The 19,216-nt window shown below is 46.2% G+C and overlaps 1 long non-coding RNA gene across 1 annotated transcript; it reads right to left on the reverse strand.

Annotated features, from left to right (window-relative positions):
* Positions 1–5,131: 5,131 nt before the first annotated feature.
* Positions 5,132–9,655, reverse strand: LOC119958804. Its single transcript, XR_005459073.1, has 3 exons — positions 9,566–9,655; positions 5,444–5,559; positions 5,132–5,156 (listed from the first exon to the last, which is right to left on the reverse strand). It is a non-coding gene; the product is annotated as an uncharacterized LOC119958804 (long non-coding RNA).
* Positions 9,656–19,216: the final 9,561 nt, after the last annotated feature.

Consider the following 19,216-nt stretch of genomic DNA (forward strand, 5'->3'; position numbering starts at 1 on the left):
AAATAAAAATTATTCACAACAATGATTTTCAGATGTCACACATTTATTCAGGAATTATTAACAACAAAATAACGTGAGGCAATGTTACAGCGAAAGGTCAGTCAGTTGCTTGGCAGAAAATTCAAATGCGTTCCAGTCACCAGCTCCGTATATGGTTTAATAATTCCATATGGCCATAAGAAGTAGGAGTGGGAGTGGACTCTCCTGTTCATCGGATCTGCTCCGCCACTTGACAATATAATGGTGAACCTGATTATGGCCGACTCACTACATTCCTGTATATCTGTTCTACTCTCCGTCTCCCTTGTTAGTCAATGCATCTGCCAAACTCTACCTGAAACCTCTTCGACATCTCAGTGTCCACTCCACTCTGGAAAGAAAATGCCTTAAACTATCGGCTCTCTGAGAAACTGGAAAACTGTCCTCTTTAACTTTAATATGATTCTCTGACTATTAAAACTCTGTTCTGCTGCTCTATTGTCCCCTAGGAGAGGAAATATCTTCTCTACACACACGCTCTCTATACCTCTCAGGATTTTAAATTCTCATCCCTATTTAAAATCCACCCGAGACACTCTTTTGCTCCCATTCTCAGGAAGCTTCATGGACAAACCCTCTCCATTGGGGAAGGAAATCTGCTGGTCTGACTGGCCCTGGCTCCACGCTCCTTCAGAATAGAATCAATGTGATTGACTGATAACCTCCAGCAGCCCAGCAAGCCGTTCAGTACAACGGCGATTAATGATGAGAACACAATGCCCTCCTTGCTCCTGATGCTCACATCCCATGAAAGGATCGGAACAGAGATTCTTTCATTCCTCAAAACCCTCTTGGAACCAATTTTGCAGAGAGGAGCCGGCAATTCTAATAAAAGATCCGTGGAAGAAGATTACATTCCCCGTTCAACGCCGTGCTAAATCCACTACTGAACGGATGGTCAACACTATATTTAAAATCATTTAAAAACATGTTTGCAAATACAATTCCCACCTATTCTTATTCTTCCTATTGAAACAAACCTGTGAACGACATCCGTCACATCACCCAACCCACACCGCTAAAAGTCCCAACCTAACCACCAGAGTCCATCCAAACGCAACTTCTAACACCGCAAACCATAGTAGTAATAATAATAATCGCTTGTCACAAGTAGGCTTCAAATAAGTTACTGCGAAAAGCCCCTAGTCGCCACATTCCAGCGCCTGTTTGGGGAGGCCGGTACGGGAATCCCACAACGGTGAACAATCTGACCAACCCCACAACACACGGCAGCAGATCTCAGCCCAAAACAAGAAGAAAACCCAGCAACAGCAATCAAACCCAACCCGATCAAAGCAAAGTTCACACACCACGCACATCACCACCGATAACAACAATCCTCACTGCTCCTGGATCATGTGCGCTTGCCCAAAACCTACTTGTAATCTAGTTTTTCACAAACATCGACTTTCCGGGTTAATTTTGGTTCTTTTTCCCCAAATCTGGAGGATTGAGAGAACTTTAAGGTTCAGCAAAAATAAAAACAAAAGAGCCAAGATGAAATAAGAAATGAAACTGGCACAAAACATAAACACTGTTACTAAAAGCTATAACATATTACTGTAAGTAAGTAAAGAGGTAGACAATAACGAAAGTTAATGTTGACACTTGAAAGGATGATGGCGCTGAAGCCATGTTGCGACTTCACCGCTGAAGATAAGTTAGAAAATTCCAAAAACTACTGTTAATGCAGAAGAATTTGGAGCAATATGCACCACGAGGGAGACCGTGTTGAATAAACCAATAGGATTAAAGACAGATAACTCTCCGGGACCTGATGGCTTGCACCCTCGAGTATTAAAGCAGGTGGCAGCAGCGATTGTGGTTTCATTGATCATGATATTTCCAAATTCCCTGGAATCTGCAAGGATCCCGGTGGATTAGAAACACGCTAATGTGATACCCTTATTCAGAAAAGGAGAGAGGCAAAAGGAAGGAAACTGTAGACCTCTTAGCTTGACCACTGTGATGTGGAAGTTGCTGAAATCAATCATTAGCCAGGAGATGACTAAACATTTGGAAAGACAAAGTTCATTACACCATAATCAGTATGGTTTTATGAAGTGTAAGTCATGCTTGACAAACTTGCTTGAGTTCTTTGAGAACGTAACCAGCAAGGTGGATATTGGTGAACCCATGGATGTGGTATATCTAGACATTTGAAGGCATTTGATAAGGCGCCACATAAAGGACTGATTCAGAAGGTGAGATCGCAAGGGATTGGGTGTAGAGTACTCGATTTAATTGAGATTTGGTTGACTGACAGAAAGCAGTGTCTGGATAAATAGGTCCTTCTCTAGATGCCTAACTGTAACTAGCAGAGTTCCACGGGGATCAGTCCTCGGACATCAACTGTTCATGATCGATATAAATGACCTGCAAACAGGGACTGAGGGCAAAATGAAACATTTGCTATCATAATAAAATAGACGGGAAAGTAGGCAGTGAGGACACAAAGATTGGATTGGATTGGATTGGATTTGTTTATTGTCACGTGTACCGAGGTACAGTGAAAAGTATTTTTCTGCAAGCAGCTCAACAGATCATTCAGTACATGGGAAGAAAAGGGAATTAAACAGAATTCAAGAAAATACATGAGAATACATAATAGGGCAACACAAGCTACACAATGTAACTACATAAGCATTGGCATCGGATGAAGCATACGTGGGTGTAGTGTAATGAGGTCAGTCCATAAGAGGGTCATTTAGGAGTCTGGTGACAGTGGGGAAGAAGCTGTTTTTGAGTCTGTTCGTGCGTGTTCTCAGACTTCTGAATCTCCTGCCCGATGGAAGAAGTTGGAAAAGTGAGTAAGCCGGGTGGGAGGGATCCTTGATTATGCTGCCCGCTTTCCCCCGGCAGCGGGAGGTGTAGATGGAATGAATGGATGGGAGGCAGGTTCGTGTGATGGACTGGGCGGTATTCACGACTCTCTGAAGTTCCTTGCGTTCCTGGGCCGAGCAATTGCCATACCAGGCTGTGATGCAGCCCGATAGGATGCTCTCTATAGTGCATCTGTAAAAGTTGGTAAGGGTTAATGTGGACATGCCGAATTTCCTTAGTTTCCTGAGGAATGGTAGGCGCTGTTGTGGTTTCTTGGTGATAGCGTCGACGTGAGTGGACCAGGATAGATTTTTGGTGATGTGCACCCCTAGGAATTTGAAACTGCTCACCATCTCTACCTCGGCTCCGTTGATGCTGACAGGGGTGTGTACAGTACTTTGCTTCCTGAAGTCGATGACCAGCTCTTTAGTTTTGCTGGCATTGAGGGAGAGATTGTTGTCGTTACACCACTCCGCTAGGTTCTCTATCTCCCTCCTGTATTCGGACTCGTCGTTATTCGAGATCCGGCCCACTATGGTCGTATCGTCAGCAAACTTGTAGATGGAGTTGGAACCAAGTTTTGCCATGCAGTCGTATGTGTACAGGGAGTAGAGTAGGGGGCTAAGTATGCAGCCATATGGGGACCCAGTATTGAGGACTATTGTGGAGGAGGTGTTGGTGTTCATTCTTACTGATTGTGGTCTGTTGGTCAGAAAGTCAAGGATCCAGTTGCAGAGTGGAGAGCCAAGTCCTAGATTTTGGAGCTTTGATATGAGCTTGGCTGGGATTATGGTGTTGAAGGCGGAGCTGTAGTCAATAAATAGGAGTCTGATGTAGGAGTCCTTGTTTTCGAGATGCTCTAGGGATGAGTGTAGGGCCAGGGAAATGGCGTCTGATGTGGACCGGTTGCGATGGTATGCTAATTGAAGTGGGTCAAGGCGTTCCGGGTGTATGGAGGTGATGCGCTTCATGATCAGCCTCTCGAAGCACTTCATTGCAACTGACGTCAGGGCCACCGGGCGGTAGTCATTGAGACACGTTGCCTGGTTCTTCTTTGGTACCGGTATGATGGTGGTCTTCATGAAGCAGGTGGGGACCTCGGAGTGGAGTAGGGATAGGTTAAAGATGTCTGTGAATACCTCTGCCAGCTGGCTCGCGCATGCTCTGAGTGCACGACCAGGGATCCCGTCCGGGCCCATCTCCTTCCGTGGGTTCACTTTCAGGAAGGCCGATCTGACTTCGGAAACTGTGATGGTGGGTATGGGTGAATTATGCGTTGCTGGGGCACTCGACAGCGGATTGTTGGTTACCTGCTCAAACCGAGCATAGAATGCATTAAGTTCATCGGGGAGGGGTACGCTGCTGCCAGAGATACTGCTTGGCTTCGCTTTGTAGCCCGTTATGTTGTTTAGTCCTTGCCACAACCGCCGAGAGAACCGCCGATTTCACAGTCAGATATGGATAGGTTCGGAGATTGAGCCAAAATATGGCAGATTGAGTTTAATGTAGATAATTGTGTATCCATTTTGGCCAAACAATAGGAAAGCATGTTCAAAATGCATTTGGGCAGAGGATTGTGGGTGTCTTTGTTCATGAATCACAACAAGTCGATATGCAGGTGCGGCATGTAATTACAAAGGCAAATGCAATGAGTAGAGACGTGTTGTTGCAATTGTATAGGCGTTGGTGGACCATATCTGGAGTAATTTGTCCAATTTTGTTTTTTTATTTGATGAAGGATGTAGTGGCATTGGATGCAGTTTGGCGAAGATTCAACAGATTGCTTCCGGTGATAGGACGAGAGATTAAACAGTTTGGTCTCATACTCGCTGGAGTTTAGAAGGATGAGAGGGGAGCTGATCGAGGTATACAAGATAGTAAAAGGGATCAATACACGAAAAGTTCCCCTTGTATGGCTATCTAGAATGAGAAATCACAGATATAGGTTGAGATGCTGGAGATTTAGAACTAAGGTGAGGAGGAACTACTTCTCGTTGAGATTGGTGAACTTATAGAACGCGTGGCGCCATATTGCGGTGGAATCTGAGTCATTAAATAGTTTCAAGAGATAGATATATTTCTTATAAAAACGTGCTAAAGGGATATAGGTACCAAGTAGGGAGGGGGTTTGAAACCAGGAAAAGATCAGTCAGGATCTGACTGAATTGTGGAGCAGGCTCGAAGGGTTGAATTGCCGACTTCTGCTCCTAATTCCTATGTTTCTGTTTTTCATCAGCTTGATCATTTGGCACCAGCTTCTTACAGGGCAGGTAACCTCTCAGCATGTTCTCTACCTGGGAATGCACAACAATCAGGCAATGAGGAGGTAGCTATTATAGACACATAAATCAGTTACAGTGCAACTTAAAAGGTACTTTCATGCAGCAAAGATGAGGAATATTGCTTTCCTTATTCACAGGGAGACACAGCACCCGCAACTCCTGCTCAAACCGGCCAATGGGAACTGTGAATGGCCAATCCATGTGACTTTGGGACATCTGAAATGCTAAAGTAATTAAAGCTTAAAGTGCCTCTTTAACCAGTGATTACCACACGCAGTTCTGAAGATAAAACCCTTCACCTGGCGGAGATGGGCTTTCATTTCTTCGGTATACTCCGGTTTGTTTTTTCCGACGTACATCACTTGTACTTCAGCATTGATCTCCTCACAGTCCTCCTCTGAGATGTCCAATAACGCTGTAAAATAACAGGACAAACGTTTATCGATACCCACCCGAAGTCTCTGACTTGGAATAAAGGATGGAAAGGGAATTGGATTTGGGAATGGGGTGTATGAAGGAAGGTGAGCCCAGGTCTGAGTTTGGAGGGCAGTTAGGTTACTTGTGCTCCTGGAGATTCACCAGGCAACAGGGAACCTGGATGACCTCTGCTAATTTCCGCACAGCAAGATCCCGCTGATAACTTGATCATCAAATAATGTGACCATATGAACATATCACATTGGAAAAGGAGGTAATTCAGCCCATCAAACGTTCTTCACCAGTCAATGAAATCACTGTTGACCTGACTGTACTCTCAACATTTACCATGCCGGAAAACACTTGACTCTCTTATTGAATATATCTACCACTGCGGAAAGCAAAAAGTGTATTTATTTACCACGCCTCCACCACTTTCTGTGGAAGAGATTCCAACTATTCAGAATCCTGAGAAAGAAAAAATAAATCTTCCCATCTCCGAGTTAACAGGAAGAGTCTGTTTGTAAACTGAGTCATGCAATCGTTCCCATTCAGAACAAATCCTTTTGGGGCATCTTGTCTATTCTGGCTCTCTGCAAGTCAGATTCTGTAGCCCCAGTTCTCGTTCACACAAATCATTTTTTCACAGCCCCGTTCATTCTCAATTCCCGACTGTTTAATGTTAAGTGAACCACCTACTCAGGCACTTGATCACACATCCTAACCATACTCTTCCCGATAGAATTGTCCACATGCCACTTTTGGTGTTTCAGCCAAGTACGGGAAATCTGGATTCTCTTGTCTCGGTCTCTCTACCAGCCAAAAGACATAGGACCAGATTAGGCCACTTGGCCCATTGAACCTGCTCCGCCATTCAATCATGGTTGATATTTTTCCCATTGCCATTCTCCTGCCTTCTCCCATAACGGTGCGGCAAGATAGCACAGTGGTTAGCACTGTCACTTCATAGCTTCACGGTCCCAGGTTCGATTCCCGGCTTGGGTCACTGTCTGTGCGGCGTCTGCACGTTCTCCCAGTGTGTGCGTGGGTTTCCTCCGGGTGCTCTCGTTTCCTCCCACAGTCCAAAGATGTGCAGATTACGTGGATTGGCTATGCTAAATTGCCCTTAGTGTCCAAAAAAATGGTTACGTGGGGTTACTAGGTTGCGGGGATTGGGAGGCGGTGCGTGCTTAATGCTCTTTCTGGTGCAGTCTCGATGGGCTGAATGGCCTCCTTCTCCACTGTAGATAACCCTTGAAATCCTTATTAATCAATAACCTATGTATCTCTGTCTTCAAGACACTCAGTGATGGGAGCAGTCTGTTGAAAACGGTCATGATTCTGAACACATCAAACACATTGCCTCTCAAGTTTCTTTTCACCAACTGAAACTGATCCAACTACTCCAATCTAACCGCATAACCAGCCTACTCTTCCCTGGAACCAGACTTGTGAATCTTATCGGCACAATCACTCCACTGTTTTGCCTTTATTTCCAAAATGTGGTGTCCAGAGAAAGATGCATCATTCGAGTTTAGGCTGAACCAAATTTTTCTATACCAGCAATACTCTGATGCTTTTGTACTTGCTCGTTCTGTTTAAGCAGCACAGTTTTGCTGCATTTGTGTACATGACTGAACAGGTCCGTCTGATCATGCCGCACTGTAAAAATATTCCTTTATTTAATGCTGTCTCTCAATGTTACTACAACAAATGTATTACTTCAAGCTTCTCTGAATTAAACTGCATCTGCCACCTGCCCGCCAATTCTACCAATCTGGTGATCTCCTCTCCAGTTCCTTCAATACCCTCCTCCCATTTCACAATACTTGTCATAATGCCACCTGTAAATTCTGGGATTGTTGTTTCAAACACACAAGTTGAGGTCACTAATGCCGACATGGAAAACCTGCGCTTGTGGTCCAGACTTCTGAGCTCCCTTAGAGCACATCTTCCATCAGCCCAAAGAAACAAATTTATCATTCCCTGTTTTATGGAACTCAGCCAATTTCCTATTCAGGTGGCCACGGATCATTTTTGCCCATCGTCTTCAATAATGTTGGAAAATATTTCAAGTGACACTTTATTCACATCGCTTGGAGCCGTTTGTACATGAGATCAACAACATTCTCCTCAATATCTCTCAGAACCAGATTATCTTGTGTTGAGACACGTACTTGAAAGATTTGTGGCCAAGAGCACAGGTGATGAATCAAACCATTCTAATAGGTTTGATGAAAAAGAATTTTGTGACCACAGCATGAACCATTTTGGACAATTTGACTCTCTGATTTGAAAAATTATGTAATCGATATTAAGAGAATCTTTACCTGTACCTAGGGCGGCATGGTGGCACAGTGGTTAGCACTGCTGCCTCACAGATCCAGGGTCCTGGATTCAATTCCAGCCGCTGGTGCCTGTCTGTGTGGAGTTTGCACGGTTTCCTCCGGGTGCTCCCGTTTCCTCCCACAGTGCAAAGGTTAGGCGGATTGGCCATGCTAAATTGCCTCTTAGTGTCCAAAAACCAAGATTAGGTAGGGTTACTGTGTTATGATGGTAGGCATGGAGGCATGGGCTTGGGTAGAGTGCTCCTTCCAATGGCCGGTGCAGACTTGATGGGCCGAATGGCCTTCTTCTGCACTGAAAGTTCTAAGATTCAGTTATCATCTGAGTGATCAGATTATAAATTTTGACAGTTGCAATGTTCCTACCATAGTCTAAAGATGTGCAGTTTCGGTGGATTGGTCATGCTTAATTGCCCCTTAGTGTCCAAAAGGTGGGTTAATGGCAGAGGCAGGGTGGATGTGTGGGTTTAAGCTGTGCCCTTTCCAAGGGCCGTACAGACTTGATGTGCCGAATGGCCTCCTTCCGCACTGTAAATTCAAACATTCTATAATTCTATATTGGAAAATATGTTATGTGGCACTTTATTGCACTTCTTTTGGAGTTCCCTGTATACCAGAGCACAACATTCTCCTCAATAACTTTCTCAGAACCAGAGAATCTAGTTTTGAGACACTTGAAGGATCTGTTGCCCAGGACACAGTAACAACCATTAGAACATAGAACGATACAGCGCAGTACAGGCCCGTCGGCCCACGATGTTGCACCGACATGGGAAGTCAAAAACTAAAGGCCATCTAACCTACACTATGCCATTATCATCCATATGCTTATCCAATAAACTTTTTTAAATGCCCTAAATGTTGGCGAGTTCAGTACTGTTGCAGGTAGGGCATTCCACGGCCTCACCACTCTTTGCGTAAGAAACCTACCTCTGACGTCTGTCCTATATCCATTACCCCTCAATTTAAGGCTATGTCCCCTCGTGCTAGCCACCTCCATCCGCGGGAGAAGGCTTTCACTGTCCACCCTATCTAACCCTCTGATCATTTTGTATGCCTCTATTAAGTCACCTCTTAACCTTCTTCTCTCGAACGAAAACAACCTCAAGTCAATCAGCCTTTCCTCATAAGATTTTCCCTCCATACCAGGCACCAGTTCCAAAGCTTCCACGTCCTTCCTATAATGAGGCGACCAGAACTGTACGCAATACTCCAAATGCGGCCGTACCAGAGTTTTGTACAGCTGCAACATGACCTCATGGCTCCGGAACTCAATCCCTCTACCAATAAAGGCCAACACACCATAGGCCTTCTTCACAACCCTATCAACCTGGGTGGCAACTTTCAGGGATCTATGTACATGGACACCGAGATCCCTCTGCTCATCCACACTACCAAGAATTTTACCATTGTAACAGGTTTGATGAAAAAGAATATTGTCGACCACAGCATCAACCGTTTTGGACAGTTGGACTGTTTCTGTTTTGCACAATGATGTAATCGATGTTAGGAGAACCAGTAGCTGTTACCATGTGAGTGGGCAGATTATAAAGTTGGACAATTGCAATGTTCAGTTATTTAATGTCACAGGTGGAGTGTTTCTGGCCTTTAAACCTGGAAGTTAGAACTGGATTGCTTCTACTAGAATATGATGGTTACCTGGCGTTAAACATGTCCCATCTGAGGGACTGCATTCAGTGTCTGTTTGTGTTGTTTCCACCTTCGCAGATTTGGTTGATGTTCTGGAACCTGTAATACAAGAAGAGTCATGTGTGAAACAATGGATGGAGATATACAACAGGGCACCAAATAATTAACTGGCACTTGGAACCTGCTAAACAAAGCACAGCATCAGTAATCAAACTGATGGATATGGATAAAAGAGACAATTCGGGACTGAAGGTACAATAGACAAAAGCGATGGAGAGGCTATATATATATAATATATAGAAAATGCGAAAGACCGAGCCAGAATGTTTTTCAGAGGCAGTGAGATGGTCAAAAAGAGCGTGATTTGGGGAGAGACAGATTGAACGAGAATGCATCTGGAAGAGAAATACATTTCTAGACAAAGGAAGGGAAATACTGAGATGAGAAGGAAATAAACAGTTGTATACACAGACAGACACAGACGGGCGGGGGCGCGCAGACGGGCACGGGCGCACAGACGGGCACGGGCGCACAGACGGGCATGGGCGGGGGCAGGCAGACACACGGGGGGTGCAGGCAGACACGGGGGGGCAGGCAGACACGGGGGGCAGGCAGATACGGGGGGGCAGGCAGATACGGGGGGGGCAGGCAGACACGGGGGTGTAGGCAGACACGGGGGGCAGGCAGACACGGGGGGGGCAGGCAGACACGGGGGGGGGCAGGCAGACACGGGGGGGGGGGCAGGCAGACACGGGGGGAGCAGGCAGACACGGGGGGAGCAGGCAGACACGGGGGGAACAGGCAGACACGGGGGGAACAGGCAGACACGGGGGGCAGGCAGATATGGGGGGGCAGGCAGATACGGGGGGGCAGGCAGATACGGGGGGGGGCAGGCAGACACGGGGGTGTAGGCAGACACGGGGGGCAGGCAGACACGGGGGGCAGGCAGACACGGGGGGGGGGGCAGGCAGACACGGGGGGGGGCAGGCAGACACGGGGGGAGCAGGCAGACACGGGGGGAGCAGGCAGACACGGGGGGAACAGGCAGACACGGGGGGAACAGGCAGACACGGGGGGCAGGCAGATATGGGGGGCAGGCAGATACGGGGGGCAGGCAGATACGGGGGGGCAGGCAGATACGGGGGGGCAGGCAGATACGGGGGGCAGGCAGATACGGGGGGGCAGGCAGATACGGGGGGGCAGGCAGATACGGGGGGTAGGCAGATACGGGGGGGTAGGCAGATACGGGGGGGTAGGCAGATACGGGGGGCAGGCAGATACCGGCGGGCAGGCAGATACGGGGCGGGCAGGCAGACACGGGGGCGAGCAGGCAGATACGGGGGCGGGCAGGCAGATACGGGGGCGGGCAGGCAGATACGGGGGGGGAAGGCAGATACGGGGGCGGGCGGGCGGGTAGATACAGACAGGCAGACAGCAGAGAGCTAATAGGTGCAGTTAGAGATTCATAGATGCCAGCGAGATAGTGAAAAAACACGAGATATAAAGCGACTGATATAGATGGATAAAGGTGGAGACAAAAATGTCAGAGCATGCCTAAGCACACAGCGAGAAAGATCGTTATAGATCGATAAATAATGCAGCATCGTAAATCAATCCAAAGATGAATTACATTGTTTTTCTTCACTCAGAATCTGGAATCTCTTGACAATTAAGAACTTTCTCATGGCTTACTCTGGGCACATGATATTTTTGGAAAACCTAGATAAACACATGGATGAGAAAGGAAAGGAAGGATGTGGCCTGGTGAAGGAGTGGAACAGGCTGGTCATCTGGAGCATCAAGCGCAGCGTCGACAAGTTGTTTGGAGTGGCCTGTTTCTGTGGGGTAAACTGCACACCACAGTTCCGTGACACAGCATAAGAAACTATCTCTCCTGTTAAAAGTTGTGCACTGTGCACTGTTCCTTAGTGAAGGGTCATTCAGCACAAGATTGATTCAACAGGTGCTGAAGGGCTGGCCACAAAGAACGACTGTCCTCCATCCCCAGAAGGGATACATTAGGGGTTTTGCGGTTTGGACACGGCGAAAGGATTGGCAGATTGGAAACAGTGAAAGGATTGGCAGATTGGACACAGTGAAAGGATTGGCAGATTGGATACAGTGAAAGGATTGGCAGATTGAACACGGGGAAAGGATTGGCAGATTGAACACGGGGAAAGGATTGGCAGATTGGATACAGTGAAAGGATTGGCAGATTGGATACAGTGAATGGATTGGCAGATTGGATACGGCGAAAGGATTGGCAGATTGAACACAGTGAAATGATTGGCAGATTGGATACGGCGAAAGGATTGGCAGATTGGATACAGTGAAAGGATTGGCAGATTGGACACAGTGAAAGCATTAGCAAATTGGACACAGTGAAAGCATTGGCAATTTGGACACAGTGAAAGGATTGGCAGATTGGACACAGTGAAAGGATTGGCAGATTGGACACAGTGAAAGGATTGGCAAATTGGACACAGTGAAAGCATTGGCAATTTGGACACAGTGAAAGGATTGGCAGATTGAACACAGTGAAAGGATTGGCAGATTGGACACAGTGAAAGGATTGGCAGATTGGAGACGGCGAAAGGATTGGCAGATTGGATACAGTGAAAGGATTGGCAGATTGGACATAGTGACAGGATTGGCAGATTGGACACAGTGAAAGGATTGGCAGATTGGACACAGTGAAAGCATTGGCAGATTGGACACAGTGAAAGGATTGGCAGATTGGACACAGTGAAAGGATTGGCAGATTGGATACAGTGAAAGGATTGGCAGATTTGATACAGTGAAAGGATTGGCAGATTGAACATAGTGAAAGGATTGGCAGATTGGACACGGTGAAAGCATTGGCAGATTGGACACAGTGAAAGGACTGGCAGATTGCACACAGTGAAAGGATTGGCAGATTGGATACAGTGAAAGGATTGGCAGATTGGACACAGTGAAAGGATTGGCAGATTGGACACAGTGAAAGGATTGGCAGATTGGACACAGTGAAAGGATTGGCAGATTGGACACGGTGAAAGGATTGGCAGATTGGACACAGTGAAAGGATTGGCAATTTGGACACAGTGAAAGGATTGGCAGATTGAACACAGTGAAAGGATTGGCAGATTGGATACGGCGAAAGGATTGGCAGATTGGATACAGTGAAAGGATTGGCAGATTGGACACAGTGAAAGCATTAGCAAATTGGACACAGTGAAAGCATTGGCAATTTGGACACAGTGAAAGGATTGGCAGATTGAACACACTGAAAGGATGGGCAGATTGGACACAGTGAAAGGATTGGCAGATTGGAGACGGCGAAAGGATTGGCAGATTGGATACAGTGAAAGGATTGGCAGATTGGACATAGTGACAGGATTGGCAGATTGGACACAGTGAAAGGATTGGCAGATTGGACACAGTGAAAGGATTGGCAGATTGGACACGGTGAAAGCATTGCCAGATTGGACACAGTGAAAGGACTGGCAGATTGCACACAGTGAAAGGATTGGCAGATTGGATACAGTGAAAGGATTGGCAGATTGGACACAGTGAAAGGATTGGCAGATTGGATACAGTGAAAGGATTGGCAGATTGGACACAGTGAAAGGATTGGCAGATTGGACACAGTGAAAGGATTGGCAGATTGGACACAGTGAAAGGATTGGCAGATTGGACACGGTGAAAGGATTGGCAGATTGGACACAGTGAAAGGATTGGCAATTTGGACACAGTGAAAGGATTGGCAGATTGAACACAGTGAAAGGATTGGCAGATTGGATACGGCGAAAGGATTGGCAGATTGGATACAGTGAAAGGATTGGCAGATTGGACACAGTGAAAGCATTAGCAAATTGGACACAGTGAAAGCATTGGCAATTTGGACACAGTGAAAGGATTGGCAGATTGAACACAGTGAAAGGATTGGCAGATTGGATACAGTGAAAGGATTGGCAGATTGGACACAGTGAAAGCATTAGCAAATTGGACACAGTGAAAGCATTGGCAATTTGGACACAGTGAAAGGATTGGCAGATTGAACACAGTGAAAGGATGGGCAGATTGGACACAGTGAAAGGATTGGCAGATTGGAGACGGCGAAAGGATTGGCAGATTGGATACAGTGAAAGGATTGGCAGATTGGACATAGTGACAGGATTGGCAGATTGGACACAGTGAAAGGATTGGCAGATTGGACACAGTGAAAGGATTGGCAGATTGGACACGGTGAAAGCATTGCCAGATTGGACACAGTGAAAGGACTGGCAGATTGCACACAGTGAAAGGATTGGCAGATTGGATACAGTGAAAGGATTGGCAGATTGGACACAGTGAAAGGATTGGCAGATTGGATACAGTGAAAGGATTGGCAGATTGGACACAGTGAAAGGATTGGCAGATTGGACACAGTGAAAGGATTGGCAGATTGGACACAGTGAAAGGATTGGCAGATTGGACACGGTGAAAGGATTGGCAGATTGGACACAGTGAAAGGATTGGCAATTTGGACACAGTGAAAGGATTGGCAGATTGAACACAGTGAAAGGATTGGCAGATTGGATACGGCGAAAGGATTGGCAGATTGGATACAGTGAAAGGATTGGCAGATTGGACACAGTGAAAGCATTAGCAAATTGGACACAGTGAAAGCATTGGCAATTTGGACACAGTGAAAGGATTGGCAGATTGAACACAGTGAAAGGATTGGCAGATTGGACACAGTGAAAGGATTGGCAGATTGGAGACGGCGAAAGGATTGGCCGATTGGATACAGTGAAAGGATTGGCAGATTGGACATAGTGACAGGATTGGCAGATTGGACACAGTGAAAGGATAGGCAGATTGGACACAGTGAATGCATTGGCAGATTGGACACAGTGAAAGGATTGGCAGATTGGACACAGTGAAAGGATTGGCAGATTGGATACAGTGAAAGGATTGGCAGATTGGATACAGTGAAAGGATTGGCAGATTGAACATAGTGAAAGGATTGGCAGATTGGACACGGTGAAAGCATTGGCAGATTGGACACAGTGAAAGGACTGGCAGATTGCACACAGTGAAAGGATTGGCAGATTGGATACAGTGAAAGGATTGGCAGATTGGACACAGTGAAAGGATTGGCAGATTGGACACAGTGAAAGGATTGGCAGATTGGACACAGTGAAAGGATTGGTATATTGGATAAAAAGAACAAAGAACAAAGAAAATTACAGCACAGGAACAGGACATTCTGCCCTCCCAGCCTGCACCGATCCAGATCATTTATCTAAACCGGTCTCCTATTTTCCAAGGTCTACTTCCCTCTGTTCCCCGCCCGTTCATATACCTGTCTAGATGCCTCATAAATGATGCTATCGTGCCCACCTCTACTACCTCCGCCGTTAAAGTGCTCCAGGCACCCACCACCCTCTGCGTAAATAACTTTCCACGCACATCTCCCTTAAACTTTCCCCCTCTCACCTTGAAATCGTGATCCCTTGTAACTGACACCCCAACTCTTGGAAAAAGCTTGTTGCTATCCACCCTGTCCATACCTTTTGATATTGTAGACCTCAATCAGGTCCCCCCTCAACCTCCGTCTTTCCAATGAAAACAATCCTAATCTACTCACACTTTCTTCATAGCTAGCCCCCTCCATACCAGGCAACATCCTGGTGAACCTCCTCTGCACACTCTCCAAATCATCCACATCCGTCTGGTGATGTGGCGACCAGAACTGCACGCAGTATTCCAAATGAGGCCTAACCAAAGTCCTATACAACTGTAACATGATCTGCCGACTCTTGTACTCAATACCCCGTCCGATGAAGGCAAGCATGCTGTATGCCTTCTTGACCACTCTATCAACCTGCGTTGCCACCTTCAGGGTACAATGGACCTGAACTCCCAGATCTCTCTGTACATCAATATTCCCCAAGACCCTTCCATTGGCCATATTGTCTGCTCTTGAATTTGATCTTCCAAAATGTATCACCTCACATTTGCTTGGATTGAACTCCATCTGCCATTTCTCTGCCCAACTCTCCAATCTATCTATATTTTGTTGTATTCTCTGACAGTCCTCCTCGCCATCTGCAACTCCACCAATCTTTGTATCATCTGCAAACTTGCTAATGAGACCACCTATACCTTCCTCCAGATCATTTATGTAGATCACAAACACCAGTGGTACGAGCATGGATCCCTGTGGAACACCACTTCTCCATTTTGAGACACTCCCTTCCGCCACTACTCTCTGTCTCCTGTTACCCAGCCAGCTCTTTATCCATCTAGCTAGTGCACCCTGAACCCCATACGACTTCACTTTTTCCATCAACCTGCCATGGGAAACCTTATCAAACGCCTTACTAAAGTCCATGTATATTACATCTACAGCCCTTCCCTCATCAATTAACTTTGTCACTTCCTCAAAGAATTCTATTAGGTTTGTAAGATATGACCTTCCCTGCACAAAACCATGCTGCCTATCACTGATAAGTCTATTTTCTTCCATATGTGAATAGATCCTATCCCTCAGTATCTTCTTCAACAGTTTGCTTACCACTGACGTCAAGCTCACAGGTCTATAATTCCCTGGATTTTCCCTGCTACGCTTCTTAAACAAAGGGACAACATTAGCAATTCTCCAGTCCTCTTGGACCTCACCAATGCTCAAGGATCCTGTAAAGATATCTGTTCAGGCCCCAGCGATTTCGACCCTCGCTTCCCTCAGTCACTTGGGATAGATCCCTTCCGGTCCTGGGGACTTGTCCACCTTAATGTCTTTTAGGATATCCAAAATTTCCCCCTTCCGTATGACAACTTGACCTAGAGTATTTAAACATCCATCCCTCGCCTCAACATCCGTCTTGTCCCTCTCCTTTGTGAATACCGATGCAAAGTACTCATCAAGAATCTCACCCATTTCCTCTGAGTCCACGCATAAACATAAATTTCCTCTTTTGTCTTTGAGTGGGGCAATCCTTTCTCTAGTTACCCTCTTGCTCCTTACATACGAATAAAAGGCTTTGGGGTTTTCCTTAACCCTGTTAGCCAAAGATATTTCATGACCCCTTTTAGCCCTCTTTATTGCGCGTTTGAGATTCGTCCTACTTTCCCGATATTCCTCCAAAGCTTCATCAGTTTTGAGTTGCCTCAATCTTATGAATGCTTCCTTTTTCATCTTAGCTAGTCTCACAATTTCACCCGTCATCCATGATTCCCTAATCTTGCCATTTCTATCTCTCATTTTCACAGGGACATGTCTGTCCTGCACCTTTCCTTAAAAGACTCCCACATTTCAAATGTAGATTTACCCTTAAACAGCTGCTCCCAATCCACATTCCCTAGCTCCTGCCGAATTTTGTTATACTCTGCCTTTCCCCAATTTAGCACTCTTCCTTTCGGACCACACTTGTCCTTGTCCAGGAGTATTCTAAAACTTACGGAATTGTGATCGCTATTCCCAAAGTAATCACCGACTGAAACATCAACCACCTGGCTGGGATCATTCCCCAATACCATGTCCAGTATGGGCCACTCCTGAGTTGGACTATTTACATACTGCTCTAAAAAAAAACTCTCCTGGATGCTCCTTACTAACTCTGCTCCATCTGGAGTCTGCACATCCTCCCAGTGTGTGCGTGGGTTTCCTCCGGGTACTCTGGTTTCCTCCCACAATCCAAAGATGTGCAGGTTAGGTGGATTGGCCATGATAAATTGCCCTTAGTGTTGGGTGGGGATACTGGGTTATGGGGATCGGGTGGAGGTGTTGACCTTGGGTAGGATGCTCTTTCCAAGAGCCGGTGCAGACTCGATGGGCCGAATGGCCTCCTCCTGCACTGTAAATTCTAGTAAACACTAAACGAATCCCATTAAATGTTGGGGAAGTTAAAATCTCCCATCACAACCACCGTATTGCTCCGACATTTTTCTATAATATGTCTGCATATTTGTACCTCTACTTCATGCTCGCTTGTGGGAGGCCTGTAGTAAAGTCCCAACAATGTTACTGCACCCTTCCTATTTCTTAGCTCCACCCATATTGCCTCAGTGCTAGAATCCTCCATCATGCCCTCCTTAATCACAGCTGTGATATCATCTCTGACGAGTAATGCAACTCTTCCACCCCTTCTACCTCCCTCTCCATCCCTCCTGAAGCATCTATACCCTGAGATATTCAGTTGCCAGTCCTGCCATTCACTCAACCAAGTCTCAGTAATACCAATAACAACATATTCCCAGGTACTGATCCAAGCCCCAAGTTCAACTGCCTTACCTGCTACACTTCTCGCATTAAGACAAATACACGTCAGACCACCTGTCCCTTTGCGTTCATCATCTCTTCCCTGTCTACTCTTCCCCCTAGTCACATTGAGTTTATTATCTCGTACCTTACTGGCGTTAGTTGCTGCTTCTTTACTGACCTCTAACTTCCTAATCTGGTTCTCATCCCCTGCACATTAGTTTACAACCTCCCCAACAGTGTTAGCAAAAGCACCACCTAGGACATTGGTTCCAGTCCTGCCCAAGTGTAGACCATCCGGTTTGTAATGGTCCCACCGCCCCAGAACCGGTTCCAATGTCCCAAAAATCTGAACCCCTCCCTCCTGCACCTTCTCTCAAGACACGTATTCATTCTGACTATTCTTGAGTTTCTACTCTGACTGTCCCGTGGCACTGGTAGCAATCCTGAGATTACTACCTTTGTGGTCCTACTTTTTAACTTATCTCCTAACTCCCTAAATTCTGATTGTAGGACGTCATCCCTTTTTTTTTTAACCTATATCGTTGGTGCCTATATGCACCACGACAACTGGCTGTTCACCCTCCCCCTTCAGTATCCCCTGCAGCCGATCGGAGACATCCCTGACCCGAGCACCCAGGAGGCAACATACCATTCGGGAGTCTCGTTTTCGACCACAGAAACGCCTGTCTACTACCCCTACAATTGAATCCCCTATGACTATAGCCGTGCCAGTCTTTTTCCCGCCCTTCTGTGCAGCAGAGCCAGCCACGGTGCCATGAGCCTGGCTACTACTGCCTTCCCCTGATGAGTCATCTGCCCCAACAGTATCCAAAACGGTATACTTGTTTTGGAGGGAGATGACCGCAGGGGTCACCTGCACTGCCTTCCTGTTCTTTCTCTGCCTTTTGGTCACCCATTCCCTATCTCCCACAGCAATCCTAATGCGGTGAGACCAACTCACTGAACATGCTATCCACGACCTCCTCAGCATCGCGGATGCTCCAAAGTGAGTCCAACCGCAGCTCAAGAACCGTCATGGTGGAACAGTTGAGGAACAGTGGACAACCTTCCAAGCAATTTTTCACAGTGCTCAGCAAAGTTTGTACCAACAAAAAGGAAGGACGGTAGAAAGAGGGAAAATCGACCGTGGATATCTAAGGAAATAAGGGAGAGTATCAAATTGAAGGATAGACAAAATGGCAAAGATTGGTGGGAGACCAGAGGACTGGGAAATCTTTAGGGGGCAACAGAAAGCTAATAAAAAAGCAATAAAGAAGAGTAAGATAGATTATGAGAGTAAACTTGCTCAGAATATAAAAACAGACAGTAAAACTTTCTACAAATATATAAAACAATAAAAGAGTGGCTAAGGTATATATTGGTCCTTTAGAGGACGAGAAGGAAGTTTTAATAATGGGAGATGAGGAAAT

The sequence above is a fragment of the Scyliorhinus canicula genome, chromosome 31 (assembly GCF_902713615.1).
Source record: "Scyliorhinus canicula chromosome 31, sScyCan1.1, whole genome shotgun sequence".
In the NCBI taxonomy this organism is placed as follows: Eukaryota; Metazoa; Chordata; class Chondrichthyes; order Carcharhiniformes; family Scyliorhinidae; genus Scyliorhinus; species Scyliorhinus canicula.